Source organism: Grammomys surdaster, unplaced genomic scaffold (assembly GCF_004785775.1).
Source record: "Grammomys surdaster isolate TR1022 unplaced genomic scaffold, NIH_TR_1.0 67, whole genome shotgun sequence".
In the NCBI taxonomy this organism is placed as follows: Eukaryota; Metazoa; Chordata; class Mammalia; order Rodentia; family Muridae; genus Grammomys; species Grammomys surdaster.
This window is the reverse complement of record NW_021604569.1, coordinates 9,154,152-9,177,856: the sequence shown is the minus strand read 5'-3', so window position 1 is coordinate 9,177,856 and position 23,705 is coordinate 9,154,152.

The window sequence follows — 23,705 nt, the reverse complement described above, 5'->3', positions numbered from 1 at the left end:
GGTCCAGTGTTGTTTTCAAGGATCCCTGGAGATTACATCACTGGAAAGATGAAGAGATGTTTATCTGGAGATAACATTTCTCATATTAGACTAAGCACAAGGTCAAAGCTTTGGGTATCCATGGTGTTGACTGGTATGTCCTTCCAGTGCCTAGCACCAGTGGTAGTGGATACTCTGTGACCTATGTATATTTCCTGACAACATGACAGTCAGGGAAATCACCTCACATTTTTGACAGAGTCTAGTTTGTCATATTGTTTCCTGGGAGTAACCTTGCTTGTCTCTTTGAAGGTTTTAGAGTCAGTGACACCATCATGGTCCCCCAGGCTGTTCTCAAGCCTTTTGGAATAGGGGTTCTGTTGCATGAGTAGGATCTATTTTTCTGGATCTTCCCTTGGGCCCTCTCCGAGAGTCCCTGCTGGTGAGAGTGTTTGGAAGGCAAGGAGACAGGACACGGCGAGGGATATCATAGTCCATGTTCATCATGGACTGTGATGATGTCACATGATGTCAGCTGAATATGACAAACATGGAAGCCCAGCACTTGGGAGGTAGAGGCAGATGAGGAATTCAGGATCATCCTCAGTTACAGAGTGAGTTTGAAGCCAGCTTGGGCTACGTGTCTCAAAACAGAACAGAACAAACCCCTCTACAGACAATAATCCCCACCAAACCTTAACCATGTTCCAGGAACACCTTGATTACAGACTGGACAAAACCAAAAGAAAAGACAAAAATCAAAAGTCTTTGGGGGATGGGGAAGGTGGGTTAGAGATATAGCTCTATAGTTAAGAGCAGTTGTTGCTCTTGTACAGGGCCAAGGTTCAGTTCCCAGCACCCACTTGCCCGCTCACAGGCATCTGTAACTCCAGTTCCAGGCGATTCAGTGCTCTCTTCTGGCCTCTGTGAGCACCAGGTTATGCATGTGGTACACATGTACACAAATAGGCAAAATACTCAGACACATGACATTTCGGGGGTGGGGGTGGGAATTAAAGATCTTTTCAGGACTAGAGAGATGATTTAGTGATTAAGAGCATTTGTTGCTCCTCAAGAGGATCCAGGTTCAGTTCCCAGCAGCCACGTAGTGGCTCACAGCATCTGTAACTCCAGATTCATGGGATCCAGTGTCCCCTTCCAGCTTCTGCTGGCGCCAGACACGCACATGGCACACAAGCAAAACACCCATGCACATAAACCTATAGCAGTAAAACACTTTAAAATGGTGGGTTTTTTTTTCCTGTTTTGCCATAAAATTCCCACAAGTAAACAAGTGACAACTCACCTCCTGTGAAGTTCGGAACAGCCTCAGCACGTGCTGTGGTGTGATCCCTGAGTAACACGGCGGCAACCAGGGAACTGCAGAGGGAAGGGCTGCCCTGCTCAGATCTGCTTCAGAGAGCAGGGACAGCACAGAGAGCATGATGGGAGAAACAGCGTGGTGTCATTTTTTGGTCCATACAGGGAACATTAAGGGACACTGGTGGAGCGTTGCCTCTTTTCTTTCCTTTATTCTAGATCTTCATCCGTGCATTTGTGAAGTCCGCAGTACATCTTAATGGTTTAGCTAAAGATGCTGTACAAAGCCCAGAGCCCTGCACACCTAACGGGGCTTTGGCATCTCTCTGTGCCAACCTTGCATTGTTCAGGGCAAACCCACTGACAGCTAGCTTCAGCCACCTGTGTGTGGAGTTTCAGAAACTAGCTGTAACCCTGTAAGGCACGTGACAGGCCAAGGCACAGAGGAGTCCATCCCTCTTAAGAAGCACAACGATAATTTATTTCATACAATACTTTTTAGAAGTAAATGTGTAGAGATTAGTACATAATGCTGTTCCTTATCTCTCCTTTCTTTCCTTATCTCTCCTTTCTTTAGCAACAGCAGCTTGGCTCGATCCTCTGGAGGCACCGGTGCTCATTTGCATGGTGAAAAGGATACTTTCCCCAAAGCTGATTTACATTTCTCGAGTCCCTCCAGATCAGGAGCTAGAGCAGGGCTGGGTTGCAGGAACAGGGATGTGGTTATAAGGCCCATCCTTTGAAGCCTTTGAGAGGGTAGCAGGAAAACCACAGCCAACTCAGAAAGACCAAGAGACATTCAAACAATAGCTGACAAAGACCCCAAGGAGAAGAAAACAATACAGATGTCAGGAGATGGATGTTTCCTGCAGTGCACACACTGGAGCTGCGGATCTAGACACATAGTGGTTAGATCGACTGAAATGTAACTGTCATGAGCCCGATTGACACCCACAAAGCACCTCACTCACCTGTCAATACCCAGCTTCGGCCTTGACGTTCAGGGCCCAGTGCTGAGGGACCCCCACACAGTATCTCATTTTCATATGGGGACCACTGGAGCTCTGGGTCACAGTGCCTTCTTTTCTGCTCTGGCCACCACCCAGCTCCCAGCTCCTGCTGGGTTCCTTGAACAAGAAGCGTTAGTCTGCCCTTGGCTGTGCCAGCCCAGGAGAAGCAGCAGACAGAGGCCCCTCGAGCTGTGAGCAGGAAAGGAGAGCCTTTGGAGGATGTGGCTAAGGAGGTAATACAGTGCTTGACTTCTTCATAAGAAATGCTCTCTTGAATCAAGATGCTATTGAAAATGAAGCCTGGGACTGGGGGAGGGGAGTGACAGGCTCAGAGAGAAACCAGCTGCTGCTTCACTGACTTAAATCCTAACTGGTGTTGGGGAGAACTAGGTCTTTATCCTGCATGGCAGGTGACCCTGCTATGGGACAATCTAGCCACCATCTGGAGAGGAGCCCCACCCTCCTTCTGCACAGGGCACAAACCCTTGCTGAGATGCTGAATTCCAGCCGGCAGTGGAGCTGAGGAGACCCAGTGATGTGAGCAAGGAGATGTATGCATAGCCTGGAAATGGCCTGGAGACACGAGGAGCAGGCCTGGAGCTCCACCTGCCATCCCTGAGAGCAGGGGGAGGTTAGGGGATCTTATCAAGTGACAAGCCTCTATCACTGTCCCCAGGAGACAGTGCCATGAGAGATGGCCTTGTGGGGCAGGAAGGGAAGCAGGGAAGTGAGGAAGGTCAGGCTGAGATCATGAGCAGTGCTGAGGGCTCTACACAGAGTGACCAGGTCTGCTGTCTGTCTACCACGAGAGCCTTCTCCATGGTCAGGCTGCCCTGAGACAGAAGAGGAGAGATGAGCTAGCTACCTTGTAAGAGGCTCGTAAGAGGGTGAGACCAAGGCTTGTGTGAAAAAAAAAATAACGAAAAGGAGAAGAAAGCCTCTGTTTAGTCAGTCAGCCTCTAGAGTAAGAAGTGTCCTTGCGGTGCACACTGATGGGTGCAGCTCCACAGCAGAGGACACAGCATGGTGAACAGGCTGTGGATGAACCCCACCTCCCACCTTCTCCTCTGCAAGGCCACATCGCACACCGTACAAGCTGTACAGCTGTAGGGTTGATCAGACTTCTACTGAGGCCATCTGAAGCTGCAGCTTTTCTTAATTCTCTTTTAGATATTTATTTTGTTTTAGGCGTATGAGTGTTTTCCCTTCGTATATGTATGTGCCTTATTATCGGGGTGCTTGGTGCCCACAGAGGTCAGAAGAAAGTGTCTGATCTCCTGGAACTGGAGTTATTAATGGTTGTAAACCACCATGTGGGTGCTGAGAACTGAACCCAGGACCTCTGCAAGAGCAACGAATGTTCTTAACCACTGAGCCATCTCACCAGCTCCTGCTGCTTTTCTTGAGTGGAGACAATATAGTTTTTAAGAAGACAATATAGTCTTTCCTTCTGAAGATTCTCATGGTCTCCTTTGAGCATGTCAGTTGTTCTGACAGGAGGGGAGGCATTGTGTACTGCCTCAACACAGTCCCACTGGGAGAAGGGAAGCACAGTCTTGGTTTTTAATGACTAGACACTCACAAGAAGAGCACAGCTCTGGTAGGGGACATCTGGCACCACATGGGAAGAGAACATGGCCACAGCTTTGAGAATGAGGAAAAAGGAGAGATGACATCCTGGTGTTTGGGGAAGTATCCTTTACCTAGATATGGAAGTGCTGCTCTGGACACGTGAAGGAAGGGCCTCACATTCCCTATGCACCTGTCATACTTTCTGGGAGAGCCCTAATGCCTGGCAGCCCGGGAGTGGCAGCCAGGCAGGTCTCAAGGCCCTGTGTGCTTCTTTTTTCTTACCCCCACCCTCCACTTCTCCGGTGACCTAGGCTGATGGGTCTGTTTGTCCGGCTACTAGCCAGGACTTGCTCAATCAGGAAAACTCACAAGCTCCAAAGACCAGTTCTCTAGCTGCCTGGCCTGGCAGACAACACATGAAGGAGAGAACACAACAGCATGCATACATGCATGCATGCATGCATGCGTGAGGACATGCACACATAAGGTCTCTGTGGAGTTCCTGTGGAAAGAGTCCTTCTTGTGGGTGTTCTGTCCATGTGTTCTGTCTTGAAAGTCTAGGGAGCATGCTCCCCAGCCAGTCACCCCATGGGATCACCACCTACTACCTTCCCTTTGTTTGAAGGTTCACAAGAGCAGAGTTTTTATTGAAGGAATAAAGGGCTTGCATTTAATGATGGTTCCAGCTGTGTGAGGTAAGGGCTCAGCAGTAGACCTTGTGGAGGAGTCAAAAGGCTGCGGGACCAGCTCTACCATCTGAGGACAGAAGGTCGCAGAGGACTCCCTTCCTTTTCAGTGTACTCTGCGTCCTGAATGTCCCCTCCATTATGTCCTGCCCCACCCTTCAGGAGCTCAACCCCTCTGCTTCTCAGTGGCTCCAGTCCACCCTTGCTGTGGTATGGAGTGAGCAGACACTAACAGTGGCGTCTTTTCTGCAGACTGTCACCGAGCCTGTGCACAATCACCTCCTGTGTTGGATAACTTATGTCAACACAAGCTAAAGTCATCTGAAAGAAGGAAACTTCAATAAAAAAATTTTTCCCCAAGCTTTGGTTCAGTCTCAGTGAGCCTCTATGAGTTTTCTTGTGGTGTCCTTGACATTTCTGGCTTCTACAATCCTTCCCCCTCTTCTGCAGGATTTGCTGAGTTCCATCTAACGTTTGGCTATGGGTCTCTGTATCTTTTTCCATCAGTTGCTTGATGGAGCCTCTCTGATGATGATTGTGCCAGGCTTCTGTCTATGAGTATCATGGTACTTGTATGTTACTTATTAGAAATAATTACTTTGGCGGGGTATGTTTGGTGCTATCTTAGGTCTCTGGGCCATCTGGCCTCTGGTTTCTGGTCCTCTAGGAATCAAGGAGTCTGCATGGATCTAACTTAGGCCCTACACATATACTTGTGTAGCTTGGAATTTTTGTGGGACTCCTAGTAGAAGGGCAGGAGTTGTTTCTGATGCTTTTTCCTGCTGCAGGAACCCACTGGGTTGCATCAACCAACCTTAATATGAGGGGAGGTGCCTAGTCTTATTGAAACTTGATATGCCATGTTTGATTGCTATCCCTTGAAGGCTTGCCCTTTTCTGAAGGAATGGAGGAGGAATGGATGGGAGAGGAGGGGAAATGGGAGAGGAGGGTCTGGGATGAGAAGAGCGGAAATGCTGGTCAGGATGTAATATATGAAAGAAAAAATGAATTTAAATATATAAAGAAAAATATATACAAGTTATTAAATGAAAGCATACATGTAAAAAAGAGATGAATGAAAGAAGGAAGGCAGGAAGGAAGGCAGGAAGGAAGGAAGGAGGGAAGGAAGGAAGGAAGGATATGCTTCCATAGGATGGACTATAGGGGGAACTTTGATCTGGATATAAAGTGAATAAATAAATAAATAAATAAATGCATAAATAACTGAGAAAAAATAAGATTGAACTATGGGCAAGCCTGTAGAGCATTTCTTAATGATTGATGGGGGAGGGCCCAGCCCATTGTGGTTGGAGCCATCCCTGGACTAGTGATCCTGAGTTCTGTAAGAAAGCAGGCTAAGCAAGCCATGATGAGCAAGCCGGCAAGCAGCACCCTTCTATGGTTTCTACATCAGCTCTTACCTCCAGGTTCCTGCCCTGTTTGAGTTCAGGTTCTGACTCCCTTTGGTGATGAGCACCTTTATGGAAGTGTAAGCCAAATAAACACTTTCCTCTCCAACTTGCTTTGGAGTGTTTCATCACAGCAATGCTAACACTCACTAAGGCACTTTCTTCACACAGTACACAACTATCTAATCCCCAGAATCCCATCACTGAATGGGGGTTTTGACCTGGGAAAGGCCCCCAGAGTCTCAGGATGGTTTCATGTCAGGTCACCAGAAGCTAATTGATGCCCTTCAAAGCTAGAATGGGGTATTATGGCCTTAACCTCAGGGATTATGAATGAGAGGCTCCCAGGCACAACTAAAGAGACCAAGGGGAAAGTAGAGGGTGCCGTCTACACTGAAGCCTGACACCAGCCTCCCCAGAGGAGCTTCAGAGAAGAAATGACACCTTAGAGATGATATCACCCGAGGTCACGGGCAGAGCTTGCATCTGTCAACAGCAGCTGTCTTTAATCTCAACACCTACATCAGTTGATCTTTAGGAGTGGTGTGTGTGTGTGTGTGTGTGTGTGTGTGTTGCACACCCTTTGGATTTCCTGTCCCTGAGAGTAAAGAGAGCTCCACACATCCAAGGACACACTCCACAGGAAGCTATGGATGTAGGGTGCTCAAAGCAAAGCTCTCAGCCAGGAGGTCTGAGGATGCAGCCCAAGGCTACCAGTTGTGGCTGGATCCCAGGTAGCCTGCTGACCAGGGTGGGGCTGGCAGCAGAAGGAAAGGGCTCTGGTGCTGGTGACAGCTGATCTGCCCGAGCACTCCCTGTAAGCTCTCTCTATACCAAGCCTGAAAGAGAACCAGCAGGCTTCCAAAGACATTCAGTATTTCTCTCCCAGATCTGTGACTTTTCCCCTTCCCACTCCACTCCTTCCTCTAAGCACAGGATTTTCCCTTCCTTTGTTCCTCTACTGCCTGCTCTCTGTGCCATCCAGCTGTGCATGCTGCTGTGTATCCCTGAAGGTGTGCTGGGGCACCCGCTTTGAAATGGCCTTGGGATGATGCTCAGCCCAAACTGCCACAAGACTAAACCTCTCCGAGCTTCACTCTCTGCTGTAAACATCTCTAGAGCAGAATGTGCCTCTAGAGAGGTTCTGGGACGTACTCAGCAGTGGATCTGGCGTGGCTGTGCCTAGTGGGTGCTGCTGATGGTGTAAAGACGATTGCCTTCATCCTGTGTGCAGACAAGGCCTCCCAGAATGCCAGGACCCTTGAGGTCAGGCATCAGCTACAGTGCTTATCTAGAGGGGAATAGATGTGCACACCAGGAAATCTAGGCTAGAGAGAAGTCAGTGACCCTGTCCTAGTACTGTAACAGCAAAGGCTAGGCTAGCCAGACTCCTCACAGAGTTCTCTCCGTCAGAGTGGGGGCAGCCAATTGGAATCAATACATGAGGTCCCAACCAAGGGGAGGACTCACTTCCAAGAAGAAATGCAAAGCTGCAAGCTGAGGGTGATAGAAAAAGTGCTGGAAGCTATTCCACAAGGGAGGGCAGTGGACAGAGCCAGGCAGGGCCCAGGCTGACTGTGTCCAGCAGGCTGACTTGGATACAACCCAGCCTAAGTCCATCTTACTAGAGCCTCAGACGTCCCTGGACTGTTTCCTGAAGTGGAAACTTAAGAGTTCTTTGGAAAGTCAGTTGGATGGTGTTTCGCTGGGGCAAACACATGAAGGAATGTTTCATTAAAATGGACACAAGTGTGAAAGGCTAAGGCAGACTCATGAAGGAATGTTCTGCTGAAGCAGACACAGGAGAGAGGATGTTCTGCTAAAGCAAGCACATAAGAGGACACATGATAAAGGATTCTTTGCTAACAACATGCGTGTATTGGTCCATCTTTCATTGTGCAGTTGATTACATTTGTCAGGATTCAACAGAGAGAAATACACCCAAAAACTTCTGGTGGTGTACTGCAGTTTCTTGCCGCTTCTAAGGACTGACTGGATGCACGTGCTGAGGTAAGACCCATAGAAGACATGAGATGTTTGGAGGGTATAAACAGGACTCCACGGAGTGATGGAGACAGAGCTTGGTTTGCTGGTACAGCTGTTTGTGCACTGCTTGTGGATCTCACATCTTCGCTGATCTTCACTTCCCTGAGAGAGGCACAGCTGAGAACTTCTCCTGGTGTTCCTCCCTGATCCCTCCTGCTGACTCAAGCTGAGGCTGAGGCTTGGCTGTCTCTGCTAGGTCATGTCACTGCTGTTGCTAACCTGGCTCTGTGGAACTGGACTGCTGATATATCCATGAAGTGTTTGCGGGCAGAGCTGCCACTGCTGACCTGTGAACTGAACTGCCGATTTCCAGACAACACAGACGTGAGTTCCTCCAAAGAACCTTTCTAAACAGGTCCACTTCCTCTGTATCCTTTTTTCCCCCTACCTCTGGTGGGTGGAGGGCTACAAGGGAGGTTAAAGTGTTTGAGAACCATCATTAAGAATAAGGTTTGAAAAAATTAAAGTTACAGCTCCCAGCTTAAAACCCTTTTTTGACCCTCTTGTCACCACCAGGGAGAATGAAGCCAGCTGTGAAGGCACTCTAGGGTAGGAAGTCACAGCCTTACCTTGTACAGCAAGGGCCTCCACTGGTGGGGGCTTCTAGGGAGGGTGTCCTCAGTATGATTGGGTCCTAGGAGAACAGGATGTAGCCCAGAAGGCACATGCATGAAAAGAAGAAGTACTTGCCCTGGAGAAAGGGATCTGAAGGCTGGGAGACTGTTGGTGGCAGGGTCATTCTAGACACTGTGCCAGCAGTACAAACAGGAGAAAAGAGCTCTGCCAGGGGCTGGCCCAGGAGCAGTGAGACTCAGCTGCTTGGCAGGTGCTACTCACTGGTCAGTGAGAGAACTATTAGTGACACTGTAGTTACTTCAGATGCACACACACACACACACAGAGAGAGAGAGAGAGAGAGAGAGAGAGAGAGAGAGAGAGAGAGAGAAGAGAGAGCGCTTCAAGCATAGGTTGACTAACAGCAACATCCACCGTAAACCCAAGGACACATTCCCTCAGTTTCCAAATGCTCAGAAAGAAAAGCTTGGATGAGTTGGTCTTGGGACCTCCATGAATGGGGGGAAGCCACATAGATAGTTTGTTCTGGAGTTGCTCTAGGCTGCAGAGGTCTCAGGTCGGTGTTCTTTCAGCACAGGGCACAGCAGCACATTTCAGTCCTGGGTGCTGCTGAGATGCTTGTAGGAAGAGGGAACCCACATCCTGAGCTGCCTCTACAGCCGAGTTGAGGCAACTGAGCAGAGGTGTTCAGTGAGGCAGGAGGATAGCCATGATAGACATACACAGACATTGTGTAAGAGGCCAGGAGAATGGAAAAGATGAGGCCAGAAACATGGCATTGGGTCAGGCAGCAGACAGTCACTGGAGACCTGACAAGGCCCAGCTCAGTGAAGGCAGAGGCTGCACAGTGTGCGGTGTCCCTCTGGGCATTCTGGGAGCACGGCTGCTGGCCACGGATGGGGCTTGTTTTTCCTGTGCCAGGAATGGAAGTTTATACTCAACAGACAAGCACTCTGCCACTGAGACACACCCTTGTCCTCCACGAGGGAACTTTAAGGTTGGTGTTTGCTGCAGATGGGAGGACTCAGGAGGGAGGGAGCCATAGCACGGCAGGCAGGAGGGAGGATAAAGAAAAGCTGCACCGAGAAGCAGAACTCTGGAAATCGGAGGATCTTCCCACAGGAACAAGGACCTGGGGACAACATCTAATTACAGTTTGTGTGAAAGACGTTAGTTTATTCAAGTTTGCTGTGTGTGGGCTGGGTGGGAAGAAGTACCCAGGTAGTTTATTTTGGGAGGCAGGGTAGAGGTGGACAAGAAAAGTTGTCTTCAACAGCAAGACTCCTGGAGTGTGAGCAGTTCAAGTCCCTGCCCTGTGCTAATCAGAATTTCAAAGGCATCTGTAGATGTTTCTGTAACAGATCACAAATGTGGTATGGGCTGTTTATCACTATGTAGGTCACATTTATTAAAACAGAAACCTGAGCTCTCTTTAATCCGTGAGATGAAAGCCGATTCCAGACAGCAGCAAGAATACAAAGGAATATTTTGTCAGTGTGACCTCAAAACCACAGGGTTTTAGAAAGAGTGTAGTCAATGCCCAGGAGAGATTTACGAAGGAGTGCTAACCCCTCTCCCCTCCTGTGTGTGACACCTGAATTAGCCAGGATGGCTCTACTCCACCAGCAGGAGGAAGTGACCCCCTTGGGGGATATAAGCGGTTACTGTGTATGAACATCAGTTCATTAAGTTAGACAACGCTTTCTTGGAAGCAGTTGCTGTATTAGTTTTGGAAATGAACATTTTCAAGTTTAATGCCTGTTAAGTCACATGTTTATTTCCAGAAGTCTCTGTCTCCAGAACACAGGTGTTGCCGGTAGCCTGCCTACCTCACAGAGGGTCCTTTCTCTTCATTTTTCTCTCATAGGCTCTCCAGTAATTTCCACATCTCTGAAGAAAATTATTTCTGCTTGAACAGAGCATGAAAGTAGTAGCTTGGATTAGGGATAACACCCTGGCCTGGCCTGGGATGGGGGTGGGGGGTGGGTGGGGGTGGGGGGTGGGAGGTGGGGTATAAGCACTCTTTATTTTCTTGTTACTGTCTCCGTGTCCAAAATTTAAAGTAGACAGGTGACCTGAAAGGATGATGGCTATGAGTTCTGCTCTCCACCACTGCTCTGGTCAGGATGTGCTGTGGCTTCAGGGAATATACAATCAGGGTTCCCAGACACTAGGGTCCACAGTGTCATTTCAAGGCCCCATTTCAAGGAGAGTGGGAATCAGAAGGGGTGTTTGGGAGGGGCCCTGGGTGGAGTCCAGGAGTTGAAAGCATGCCAGCCAGCTCTGTGGGTGGTGACTCAGTGGGAAACAATGCAGAGGGGAGTGATGAGCAGGGACCTAGCCAAGAGTCTGGTGAGGACAGCGAGCTGTCTCTGGCACCCTGAACAACTAAAGCAATGCAGTGACTCAGTCAGCCTCTTGCCCAGTCTGTATTTGAGTCTCTGATCTTTGGCCCATGCTCTGAGCCTGTGGGGGGCTGTGATGGCAGGTCTGTCCCTCCTACTCTCCTGCCTATCCCTTCAACCACAGAGGAGGGAGCAAAGGAAATCAACAGATATCTTGAGGGGTTCTACTGACCACAAACATGATGAGCCGTGCTTGTGGTTTAGAATAGCATCCCAGCTGAGAGGATGCGTGTAATCCCGAGTATGCAGAAGTCTGTCTGTGGTTCAATGTGGGACAGATTACAGTCTGCCATGTGTTTCTAGGAAACACTGATACGGTTTCCCTGGGATTATTATTAGACCAAAGATGCCACAGGAAGAGCGGCTCAGCAGGGCCCATGGCTTCAGATCCATTTCTGTGGGCTCAACTCTGGGTACCAGGAGCGGCCTGGCTGCTCCCTCCTGTAGACTCTGAGGATTCCCGAGCAAGACTCTCTTTTCCAGAGAGCTGGATGGTTCCAGCTAAAGCATATGCCTATTATAATATTATTAAGACGTTTTGTTGCCAGCCAGGAGACAGAGGCCGGAAAAATGCCACAAATTTGAAGCTAGCCTCATTCATGCAGGATTCCAGGCCAACCAGGATGGCATAGTAAAGTCCTGCCATAAAAAAAGAAAGAAAGAAAGAAAGAAAGAAAGAAAGAAAGAAAGAAAGAAAGAAAGAGAGAGAGAAAGAGAGAGAGAAAGAGAGAGAGAAAGAGAGAAAGAAAGAAAGAAAGAAAGAATGAATGAAAGAAAGAAAGGAAGGAAGGAAGGAAGGAAGGAAGGAAGGAAGGAAGGAAGAAGATCACATTGATAACAAATTACTAAATACTATCACTTGTTAGAGGAGTGGGAGCAGGGGCAAGGGAATGCGTTCCATATTTATCCTTACATATAATTTTGAATTTTATAGCATGTGGACATACTATATGTATGTATAGTATATAAACATACGCACATTTTTTTTAAAAAGTATCTCAAAAAGATTTTTTTTAAACAAGAACTTCCTAACAGCCACCTGGCATTCATTCGAGTCACAGGTTCTGTCAGGCTTGCCTCGGTCTTCCTGGTCTTTAGCTGTGGGCAGTTTCTCCCCAAAGGCCAGGGACTCCCATGTCTCGTGCATACGCACACGAGCATGCGCGCGCACGCGCGCACACACACACACACACACACACACACACACACACCCCTTTCTCTCCAGCCTCCAGGGATCTCATGACCTGTAGGCGAGGTGGAGTGGAGTCAGGTGTCTCTTGCATTTCCATCCTTGAATGAGGCCAGAGGGCCTTTGTGGAATGGAGGGAGGGGGAGTCTGCAAGAGTCACTAAGGCCCCGGAGCCTCTGAGACTGCCCTTCACTGCACCCAAAGGCCACCAATGGGTCCACACACCACCAGAGCTAAGAAACAGAAAAGCTGCACCCCATAGTTCCTAAACAATCAGCTTTTCTACAGCTTTCAAGTAAATGAAAATTGAAGACTGTTAAAACTGACCACACGATTCTAGGTTCCAGTGCTTTATTTATTCTCAAACTCAGTTTATTGTAACTTTGATAGAGTTTCATTTAATTAAAATTTTTTAGACCTGTCATATATCAACAGATATCAACAGCTTTTAAAAACTGTTAAGGCTCTGACACTTCATGAGTTTTGTATTGTGGTAGTGCACTGGCCCAAAGCTGACCTTTTTCCTGAGCTGCCTGAGGCAACTGAGCTGCCTCCTGGAGACTCAGATGCCTGGGATGGCTGTTGTTTTCCTTCAGGTCTCTCACAGCAGTACTTGCTTCTGCCTGGTGTTTGTTATCAGAGCTCTAACCCCAGGGCCAGCTTCAGGAAGGTTCTCACATGTAAAGTTGTATGGAGATTGCCCAGCACCTGTGCTCCAGACTTTGGTTCCCACAGTCCTTGAGGCCTTTGACCTTGTGCAAGACCCTCTGCCTGACTGGGTGATTACAAGGAGCCATCTTCTGGGATGACTAAGGGGAGAAAAGGACAACTTGCATTAACCCTTCCCTGCCTGTTCTCACACCTTCACCAGAGCCTCTGGGGGAGAAGGGACATTCTGGGGAGCTCTTCATTTCTTCAACTGTGTCCCTACCAGATGGACATAGTTTACAGCTGGAGAAAGGGGTGAGCAGTTGTTTCCTTTATAAGAGGCAGCAGCATGAATATGATTTTCCACACGCTGACTCATGGAACTGTTGGTGTGGCCTGGACTTTGGCATATGGTTCTGTCTCTTGCTGACTTGGAGATGGGCCTGGGGAAGCTGCTTTGATCTAGTAACATAATTTCTTCCATGACTGGGTTTTACCCATAAAGATGCTTATTTTCTTCTCCAGTCTGGGGACACAGTAGGGTGACCTCTCATAGGCTCCTCCAGCCTGAGGATTCCAGCTATAGTTGAAGTTGTCTGGACCGAGCTGCCCTGTGAGGTGGTGCATCTTGGTGTGCAGAATCAAATGAAAATATTTATGGGTATTCCACACAGAACCCCATGACTGTCTTTTTAATGCCATCCAAACGCCACCCAACTTTTAGGGACATTTGTCTGAGGAAGTCTTTCCCTGTAATCATTTCTCCTCAGTCATTAGTTTCCTTGGTTTCCACTTCCTGTTTTCCTTCTTGACTGGGTTCCATTCACACCAAGGCAGCAAAGCCTCAACCCTCCCAGGCCTCACTGCTATGCCAAGTGTATAGCAGGCAGCAGGCGAGCACACGCCAGTTCGATGGCAAGTTAGGCCATCGGCCCCGTGTTGGGCCCAGATCCCTCTGTGAGTCAGAATACTATAAGATGAAGGAAATCAAGTTCAGAGTGCCATTCCAAGCCAAGTAAAGAGTCAAAAGATGTTAGCTGTTGAATTTATCAATTAACCAATTAACTTTTCTGGGACAAAAATAGCTATAAATAAATACAGGGGTGCTCTCCTGTTTAAAAATTCAAACAACATGGACATCTACAAAGGAAAAACTAAAAGTGCTCCCCACTGTCCCCACCCCTTCTCAGCACTAATACTAGTGCTTTCCCTGACTTGTCCTTCCTAGGGACAAGCTTATCACCTGCTACAGCTGTGTGCTGCCCAGCCGTGTTTGGTCATTGAGAAGCCACAGGCCCATGGTGATCCTAGGAGGTGTTTGTTTTTGTTTGTTTGTTTGTTTGTTTTTTGTCTAGTGATGTTATAGCCACCTCACTGTGAGTAAGTACATTCTGTGATGCTTACACAGTGATGAGATGCTCTAACAAGGTTTTTCAGAACGTGTTTATACCGTGAAGCAGCCCATGACTACACAGCCTAAGTGTAAAGACCCACGTGAATACTAGAAGCCTATCTCCTGCTCAAATGAGAAGTTCTCCTTCTTTAACCCTTCAGCCATGGTGTCTGACTCGGGAGGGAGGGTTCTGAAGAATCTGAACCAATGTTCTTATCTCTACAAACATACACACACAGACATGCGCATGCACCTGCCTCCTACATACATAAGAACATAGATACAAGTGCATATGCTTTGCTGCTGTGGGAAAGAATCTCCTATAATCTTGAACTAGCTATGTAGCTAATGCTAACAACAAGCATCTGATTCCTCTCACCTCCACTTCATGGATCCTGCGGTTACAGGTGTGCACCACTACAAACACTTCATGCAGTGTTGGGGATGGAACAGAAACTATGGCCCCAGAGGACTCCAGTGCCATCAGGGACTTTGAAGGAAGGAAGAACTGAATTCAAGGTTGTGCCCCGTTCTTCTGTCTTTTGAGCCCCTGCAGACTTCAGTGGATTCCAAGGAGCAACCTCACCTAGAAGCTGAGGCAAAGGGGTATAAAGAGTAAGTCTGGGAAGCAGGGGGATAAGGCTACGTGGACCTGATTCATCATTCCCTGTGACCTTGTGATTTCAGAGGCAGGAGAGAAGGCAGAAGCCTGAGCTTGGTTACCCCAAGTGAGTTCCTGGATCCCCATCTGTACCCCCAGTTCCCTGCTGGCACCTGGCTTAGATGGAATGACTTTGAAAATGGACTGAGCTTGGCAAAGGAGCCAAACAAACCTCAGGAGGCAGCCTCTAAACGGTTTCCAATTCTATTTCTCAGATGACATGAGACAGTCCTTGATTTTGCATTCATGATCCTATAACCAGTAAAAGCCAGAATTTGAACCCACAGAATCTGGTACCAACCTTGCCCCACAAGGGGGTGAAGGTAACTTTGCCATATACAGCAGAGCCAGCAACACAGCTACAAAGAAATCAAGCCTCCAGCACAAGCTTGGCCTCGTTCTTCTGAGGAGGGGGTCTCAGTGCTCTGTATAGTCAGGAAGACATGCTGTTCTCAGGGTAATAGTAAGCAAAATGTGTTAATTTACTCCACAAAAGAGAATGTATCAATCGAGTATAATGAACGTTTGTTAACAGCTAGTAGACCAGTAGTTTTAACCCATGAATTGTGGGGTTTATGGATAGATTTTCTATCAAATATATATACACACATTCTGTAAAACTCAGGTTTCATTTATTTATGTGCCTATTTAGCAAATAAAACATTTTTTTCAAGGAAATTGTCCAGTATCCTACAAAGTTGTAAAATTCACAACTCATTATAAGAGATATAAAGCATGGTGTCATCGCTTGCTAGAATCAAATGAAATTTGTGAATTTATAAAGACATGGGGAAATAGTTTAGGCCATAAAAAACAACTGTTAGTAGTTTAAGCTCTGGTATCAGATTCTGTGGGTTCAAATCCTGGCTTTTACTGGTTATGGGATCGTGAATGTGAAATAGAGGTGCTATCGAGTAGGTCATGGCCTGTCATGAGGATTAAGAACTAAATGTGATACTTGCAGAATTCTTAGACCTTCCCACGTGCATATCAGCATGACGTGTGAATTACACTCCTCAGTCACTAGTCTCTCATTAGGTGTATACTGAGTATCTACTTCAGGTTCGGTGAGAGCGCTGGAATTAGGTGGTCAGATTCCGCGGGCCCTCGTGGACCGAGGAGAAAACAGTGGCTGGCAATCACAGACAGACATGTAACTGAAAGTATCTGTCCTGGCTTCCAGAACCAAGGGGGAGCCAGAATGAGAAAAGGGCCAAGAGAACACCACAGATGAGGACAGCAGCCACAGGATAGCTGAGAGCTCTCTAGGTTTGTTCTTGGGGGTTCTGTACAACAATGCTTCTGAACGGCACACCATGGATCACTGGTCACAGGAAATGCTTTAAGGATCCATGCCAAACAGCTGTAGAAAATGTGTACCCTGAACCCTCTTGGGAAGACTCACACTGTGAACTTACAACCTGCACCATAGTTTCTACGAGTCTGAAAAGACCTGCTGTTAAAAACCTAACACAAACTCTTTACCTCGACTCTCAGACTCTGCCCTCTCACGCCTTCCAAAGGCATACTTGGTAAATCAGTATTCAGCAGCAATGAATAACTTCGGAGAAGGGCAGGGGGAATCTTCATGTCAGCATAGATGCTGCAGAAGGCCACCGTGGCCGTAGCAGCCTGGTGAGTGAGACATGTTGAAAAGTGTTGTAAATTCTGAGGAAGATGTGACCGGTGGTCTAGACAAAGATTATCGTAAAACAAACAAACAAACAAATCCATGGAGCACACTGTTTTCCTTTGCTAGAAGGATCTCTGCAAGAAAACTTGCCTGGCTTGGCTTGTTCCTCTAGAAACCAGCTCAGACAGCAAGACAGCCCAGTCAGTACCCCAGGCTCCACACAGGCACTGGAGAGCCTGCAAAGAGAAGCATTCTTTGACTTTGGCTACTGGAATCTCTCAGTGGGTCAGTCAATCTGTTTCTGTCTCTGCCTGTCTCTGTCTCTCTTTCCCTCTCTCCCTCTCTCTCTCCTCCGTCTCTTCATTCCCTTTCACTCCTTTTCCTCCTCCCTCCCTCTCTGACGCTCTCTCCCTCTTATTTGGAGCAAGTATACAAGCAGCTGGCTGAAGCTGCAGGCTGGGCACTTTGCTCCCTTTCATTGACCCTGAAACCTAAGGTCAGTTGGGTTTACACATACACCTCATGGTTTCTGAATGTTTCCTATCCCCAGCTAACCCACCAAAGCAGGGTATGGCCAACAGAGGAAAACATCTTTTGCATTTAGGGTAGAAACACACTGGCCTAGAACTAGTAAGAGAATTGGTGAAAACCTGCTAGGAAGGGCTGACATGTGAATGGTCATGTGATTGCATGTAAACCAGTTAGCACAGTGTCTGCTATTAAGTATGCAGAAGATGCTTTTTATCCACATAATAATTAAAAAAAGCCCTCTGTAAGATTTTCAGCAAATCAGTTTTGACTTCAAGATTTTTAAAAAGTTTTTTGTGTATGTTTTGCACACACACACACACGTACATGTGTATGTATGTACACTATGTGCATGATCATGGAGTTTGGAAGAAGGCATCAGATGCCCTGGGTCTGGAGTTACAGAAGGTTGTGAGCCACCATGTGGGCACTGGCAACTGAGCCTGGGTTCCCTTCAAGGACAACAAGTTCCCTTCCATTGAGCCACACACCCCCATCCCCCATGAGTGACTCATTGCTTATGCTTGATGCATTCTGGCTGTTGAAACTCACAGGGATCTTGGGCTCTGTGGTGGTTTTACTATGCTTGGCCCATGGGAAGTGACACTATTAGGAGGTATGGTCTTGCTGGAATAGGTGTGGCTTTGTTGAAGAAAGTGTGTCACTGTGTAGGTGGGCTTTGAGGTCTCTTAGTGCTCAAGCTCTGCCCAGTGTGGAAGAGAGTCCCCTCCTGGCTGCCTGTAGAAGACAGGCTCCTTCTGGCTGCCTTTGGATCAAAATGTAGAATTCCAAACTCTGCATCTCCATGTCTGATGTCCAACTCCTTTCAGCTTTGTTGATTGTAACACAATTCTTTCTCTTGGGCTGGTTCCACTTCTATCAGCAGCTTTCCTCAGCAGGCATCCCAAGGCTGTGGTATCTTGAACATCTTGGGGTCTGAAAGGCAACTTCAATGTAACAGTTTTTTGTTTCAATGTCTGATATCCACACATGATCTTCTGGGCTCCTCCAAAGGGCTTGAGTCATTTCTCCAGCTCTGCCCTCTGTAGCACTCTAGGCTGTGGTTGACTCCACTCCACTGCTGCTGCTGTTTTTGGTGATCATCCCATGGCACATCTCCAATACACTGGGGTCTTCTGCTGCAGCTAGGCTTCACCAATAGACTCTCATGGGCACTCATTATGGTGCCAAACCTCAACTTCTTTGCATGACCTCTTCAGGAGGATTATCAATTACAACTGAGGCTGTGACTTCACCAATGGCCATTCCTGCTTCTCACAGTGCCAAGCCTCATTGGCTCTCCATGACCCCTTCATGCTTTCAAAGCTAGCACCACCTGGGGTGATTCTTACACATTACCAAGTCTGGCTGCCAGCATGATGCCTATCTCTGGAACACAGCTTGTTTGTGTCTCAGAAAATGCTTCCCAGAAGATTCCACCTAAGTGATGCTGGTCTCTTAATCACTGCTAATTTCTTAGCTCCAGCTAACCAGCATAAATGGTCCCAGGATTCCCTTCTACTCTTAACTCTAAAGCCAGAGTCACGTGAATGAAGGTGCTAAGTTCTGCTGCTTGCTGGGGCTAGACTCCACCCCCACCCCCATTTGATTACATCAACACCAACTTTCTGTTTACCAACTCCTTCACTGCCTAAGCTTGGCTGTCCGGAAATTTGCACTGTAAACTAACCTTGAACTCAGAGATCTGCATGCCTCTGTCTCCTGATTAAAGGTGTGTGCCACCATGCCTGGACCTAAACTTCTCTTCAATTCCCTTTTACAAGATCTTTATAAGTTCTGGATTATAATTCATTCCAGATACCGTCGAGTTGACAACTGAGAATAGCCATCACAATCCATCCTTTGTCATATCTCCTTATATCTAAATGAAAATAACCAAGTCATAATAATGCCTAACATGGTTTAGCTACCCCTTGTCCAACTACAAACACATAAACAATAAGTTTAGCTTTGTGGATTCTTGCTCTGAGGTCACCACTCCCTTAATTCCATTTAATATCCTTGAACACAGGATTTAGCTCCATTCCACTTCCTGTTTCCCTTTAATACTTGAATCATGCATTTTGTATTTTTCCTTTCTAAGTTTGCTACACTTGATCAAAATGATCTTCATGAGAGTAAACAAGAAGACAAAATTTATGCTGGGCTCTTTTTGAGACTTTGTCAATGCAGTTAAACTGAATCTCTTCACTTTAGCCTCAAGCAAACACAAGGGCAAAAAGCAGCCACATTTTAACCAAAATATTACAAGAATGATGTGTAAGCAACATACTAAAATTCTTCTCCTCTGAAACCCTTCGAGACAGGCACTCACAGTTCAAATAACCTCCAGCACCACTGTCTTTCACATTCCTTCTAAGATGGCCCATTGAGCCCCATGTAAAACATTCCATTGCTTTCCAGATCCAGAGTCCCAAGCTCCACATTCCTCCAAACAAAAACATGGTCAAGCCTGTCACAGGAATACCCCAGTCCATGGAACCATGGACTTAGTTTGGTTTTTATTGCTGTGAAGAGATACCATGACCGAGGCAATGCTTATACAGGGAAACGTTTAATTGGGGCTGGCTTACAGGTTCAGAGGTTCAGTCCATGATCATCATGGTGGGAAGCATGGCAGCATGCAGGCAAACATGGTGTTGGAGGAGCCAAAAGTTCTACATCTTGATCCAATAGCAGCCAGGAGGAGAGTGTCATCTACCTTGGGCAGAGCTTGAGCACTAGGAGATTTCAAAGCCTGCTGACGAAGTGACATACTTCCTCCAAGACCACACCTCCAAATAGTGGCCATGGTTCTTATGGGCCAAGCATATTCAAACCACCACAGGCTCTCTCAGGCTTATGATTTCCAAACACATTCTCTTGCACATAGCCCTACTTCTCCATAGAATTATTTCACTTTGCTTTTCTCTGTCCAAGTCCTCAAGGAAGAAGCTGGGGAAACCTACCTGAGGAAGAACAATCCCAGGGGCCCTGTGGGTGGTGGAGGAGGCTACTGCCACAGCTTTCTAGACCCTTGCAGGGAGCCTCAAACAGTCCACTCTGGGTCTCCAGGAATCTCAGAGGTTAGTTTGCATACTCCCAGCTAGAAAAAGTACTACAGCTTTCCCGAGGTCATAAGATAACCTGCTGTGAAGAGCCATACACTGCCTCCATATTGTCTCAGCACAGTTTAGACATACTATTCTGCCAGAGCCCCATGAGCAAGCTTACCAGAGGCCTGAAGAGGTCAAGTACCTGTAAGTGGCCCACTCTGAGGATCATTGGTGCTCCCTGGCTGTCCCCTTTGTCTTGGCAGCTGAGTGCATGCCAGCCAGCAGCTGTAGTTGGCAGACGTTTATACAGGCTATACCAGAAAGTTCTACTTCTGTACCTGGTATGTAGTAGGCACGCAACACTGTGGCGAGTTGGGGTCCTAGGTGGTGAAAGGATCCACTGGAGTCAGATCAGACTAGAAAAAGACAAATACATTAAGGTCATTGCAGGAGAGCTGTGAGGAGGGCTATTTTCATACAGAACCTGTTCTCTCTCTGGTTTTGATTGCCACCATGCAAATGGAAAACGGTTCTGATTGGGTGATGTTTTAGTCTAGCAGGAACTGGGGTTATAGCGTAGAGTCTATAGTCAGAGTTTTGATTGGCCATTCTCGGGCACACCACTACTAGAGTCCTCCTCACCTCATTCCCTCACAAGTACATGTCAGACTTCCCATCCCCTGCTGCTTCTTGGCATCAGACTTCACTGTTCAACACCTCACACTGCATGCTTTACCCATGTCTTCTTTGCAACAACGGACTGTAGGTGGGAGGTGGGTCAAAGAAACATTCACTTATCCATTCAGCTAATGAGCTGATAGAGACCTTCTCTGCACCTGGCTCAGTGCTGCTGGAGACGGAGACATAAGCTACCAGCAAGTGAGCGTTCTGCATTCTGTTCCAGGCACGAAGAACAGCATGTGCAAAAGAGATGACAAGAGCCAGTGCCTGTCATCCCAGCAGGAGAGAGGCTGAGGAAGGAGCAGTACAGGTTTGAGGCCAGCCCAGGCTATGGCTGCCGAGAGTCTTCACTATAGATGAGTCCTCAGTTAATAACCTAACACCAATTGATGAGTCCTGAAATCATATACATACACGCAACAGTAGTTAGAATCAGCAGGTCGGATTTATATACTTATACATGTGCTTGAGTGTGTGTCCATATGCTCATGCATGTGCATGCGTGTGTGTGTGTGTCTTCTGTGTGTGTGTGTGTGCACGCATGTATGTGTGCGTGTGTGTCCATGTGTATGTGTGTGTGTGTGTGAGTGTACGTGTGTGTGTCTGTGTGCGTGTGAGTGTGCGTGTGCGTGTGTGTGTGTGTGTGCATGTGTGAAGGTTTGGAGGAAGAGGTCATGAGGGGGGTTAGAGGAAAGAAAGAGAAGGGAGGAATGATGTAATTATGTTTTCATTAAAATAAAATTTAAAAACTGTAGGATGATAAAATAAGAGGCATAAACAGAGATCAGTGAAAGAAAATAAAAATAAAGCTTAAAAACAATATAAAAAAAAAGACCAATAAATATTTGTACACAGAAGAGCCAGGCATGGTGGCTATAATTCCAACACTCAAGGGGCTAAGGCAGGAGGATCTGAATGTGAGACCAGGCTGGCCAAGAGCCTGCCTCAAAAATAGAAAGAAGAAATAAAAAATAAGAAGGGGAAGAAACAGATGAAATGTAAGTAGCAGGTGAACATGTAAAAAGATGTGATGTCGGGCTGGAGAGATGGCTCAGTGGTTAAGAGTACCAACTGCTCTTCCAAAGGTCCCAAGTTCAATTTCCAGCAACCACAAGGTGGCTCACAACCATTTGTAATGGGATCTGGTGCCCTCTTCTGGTGTGTACTCATGTACATACAATAAATAAATCTTAAAAAAAAAAAAAAAAAGATGTGACATCTTCATAAGAAACATGTAGTCAAGACGACCGTGGCATCTTGGCCTTCCCCCCTCAGACTAGCGATTATCTGAGTTTGCAGTTGGCTGTGAAGACACAGGCCTTCCTGTGCCCTGATGGTGGACACATCAGCGCACACTAGTCACATGTAAGAACCATGCAGGCCTTCGGGTCCAGCAATCCCTTTTCTTGGAGCTGTCCCACAAGCACCTGCATGCACGTGAAGTGCACATTGCAGCAAGGACCCCAAACCATTTGACTCATTAACAGGGACTGGTTGGATAAGCTAAGGACTGGCAGTCATTCTATCACCAAGAAGCCAAACCTGGCTCTTTGTCAGTTTTGTAACATTTTTCAAACTATGAAGAGTTTTAACATTTTGTGGGGGAGGAGGGTTGAGCCAGGGTTCCACGATGTAGCCAGTGTGACCTCAAATTTAGGGTGATTCTCCTGACTCGGCCTTCTGAGTGCTGGGATTACCAAGGCATGAGCTGCCATGCCCAGCTTTCAACATTTTAAAATAGTTTTTAAAAATCAAAAGGAAAATTCTATTTCTATGATTCATGAGATTTCTGGAAAATTCTCTCATTGTTCATAAATAAATCTTATTGAAACTTTGTCATGTTCCTTTCTTTGCATATTGTCTCTGCATTCTTGTACAAATGGGCTGAATACTTTCCACAGAGACTCTCTGACCTCGTGGGTCCTAAAATATTTACTATCTGATGTGTGACAGGAAAAGTTGGCTGGATTAGACTATATCCATGAGACTGAATGTTCAGCTATACAAAGCAACGGGAGGCTCTTACCAGTAGCTATGGGAACGTTCCTACAGTCTATTACTAAGTTTTAAAAGAGTTGATGTAAAAGGCATGAATCACATTTGATCTTGTGAGTAAAAGCAAAAGAATATTTTTGTTTTATTTAGTATATATTTAATACAGGTAATGATTTTTTTTGGAAGAAAATACAAGCAATTGGTTAGTCGCGGTTATCTTTGCCAGAAAAGCTTAGGAAACACAGCTTAAGTGGAAGGTGGAGATTAGACTGGGCATGTTGGGAGCCTGATGGGAAAGAACCTCCGTGGTGGGCTCAGGAGTATATACAAGATCAAATTGTTAAAAAGAAAATTCTGGAAACAGGAATGGGAGAAGGTGGTCATGGGTTGCTTCTGAGGAGAGAACTTGGGAGGCTAAAACATTTCTGTGGGAGAGGGGGGATTCTTTACTATTAATCTTGCTGCCTGATTTCTAGAGTTTTCTTTTCACAAAGAAAAGGTCTTCAGCAAAGAAGACTATGCACTGATAGCATGATCCATGGGGGGAGGGGTGGCTATGGTCCTTGGGGAGGGGTGTGGCTATGGTCCTTGGGGAGGGCTGCAGTTATAGTCCATGGGGAAGGGTGCAGTTTGAAGGGCCAAGACCACCCTTCACAGTGCAGTGGAGCAGCTGGTGTGGAATGAGTTTGGTCCTGAGTGTCTCCAGCAACAGCACACAAGAAATAAAAATGGAAAGGGTGTCTGGTGGTGCAAAGGTGTCTGCTTAAAACCAGACCTAACCTCCAAGAGTCTAAAGAAGAGACTAGAGAAGCTACCTATCCCTTGGTAACTTGAGTCTGACCTTCCAGGTCAGGCCATGGCATAAGCCGTCCCTGCAGTGATCGCAGCTAGGATGTCTTCCAACTAATATTTCCCCTT